The 1,242-nt window shown below is 32.9% G+C and overlaps 1 long non-coding RNA gene across 1 annotated transcript; it reads left to right on the top strand.

The window, feature by feature from the left end:
* Positions 1-27: 27 nt before the first annotated feature.
* LOC109593329 (uncharacterized) lies at positions 28-986 on the top strand. The gene is made up of 3 exons (XR_002190896.1): positions 28-414; positions 462-503; positions 553-986. It is a non-coding gene; the product is annotated as an uncharacterized LOC109593329 (long non-coding RNA).
* Positions 987-1,242: the final 256 nt, after the last annotated feature.

Genomic DNA, 1,242 nt, shown 5'->3' with positions numbered 1-1,242 from the left:
AATCTTGGACTTCATTTTTCACTTTAGACACCCTAAGATAGGGGAACTGGATCGTAGAATTGACTGTTGACAACAAATTCAGGTTGGGGAGTCGATACTCCAAATATCTTTGTGAATGAAATAGGTCAAAGACCTTCCTCTCTCTCAACAGTATCAACAACAGTACAACAGACGTGACAAAAATAATAAAATGGTCGTATTTATAGTTTTACAATCCATGAATAATAATTATTAATAATCACTAATAATCGATAATTAATCATCAGGAATCTTGAAGATTCCACAATATTTTTGAATAATACGTATAGTTGCAGGAGCTATTGATGGTATTAGTCTTGGACTGTTTGCAGTTGTTGGATTATTATTGATATCACTAGCTATTAGTATTATTATTCATATCTCCTGCTTAATCAAGTATGATACATTAATCAATACTATAGTTAAATGTCATTTATTTACAGGCTCAAGTCCTATCATAGGATCACTGCTAAACAAGCAAATAAGTAACTCTTTAAGAAGTAGATATGGTATTACTGTTTTTTTTAATTATAGAATTGATAATAATGATGTCATAGATAGTACTGTCTATGACGATATTATAGATCTACCAATGCAAGCATGTGAAACATATGGTATACACACAAACACAAAGATGGTGTTGTGTACTTAGGTGCAGTATTGACCAAAGCACAGCTTGCTTGCACGCAATAACAGTGGAAACTTTTAGTAAAATTATCTCTTCTCTTTTTCTTAAAAACAACACGTGCAAGAACATCAATAATATAATAAAAAGAACAATAGAGCCGGCCAGCGCAGGGCCCAATAATGATAATCATTGATCAATAATGAATTAGAGGTGTTAATGAATATATGTATGCATGAATACATAACATTCCTCCCCCTTTGGCTAACAGTTTACATAAAGAAGATAATTATGTGAACACACAAGTATTAATAAGGAAATAACTAATATTTACATTCTATAATCATAATACCATACACCATTATTAATAATAGCATGAACATGATATACTGTTAATAATGAAGTGGAGACCCATACCTTTTAGGCGGGTGTCTTGATCTATTGGAACGACGTACAGGATGATCCATAGTTGATTCATTCTCTTGTTCAGACGATTCTACTGAGTGATCGGGAGTAGAATGAGGAAGATTAGAGGGGTGAGATGGAGACAAGGGAGGTGAAGGAGATTGAGTGTTATCCTGATCAGAATCTTGAGTAAT

The sequence above is a fragment of the Amphimedon queenslandica genome, unplaced genomic scaffold (genome assembly GCF_000090795.2).
Source record: "Amphimedon queenslandica unplaced genomic scaffold, v1.1 AMPQUscaffold_2005_Cont25990, whole genome shotgun sequence".
NCBI lineage: Eukaryota > Metazoa > Porifera > Demospongiae > Haplosclerida > Niphatidae > Amphimedon > Amphimedon queenslandica.
The sequence above is the reverse complement of the archived record's forward strand: the minus strand, read 5'-3'. Positions and strand labels throughout refer to the sequence as shown.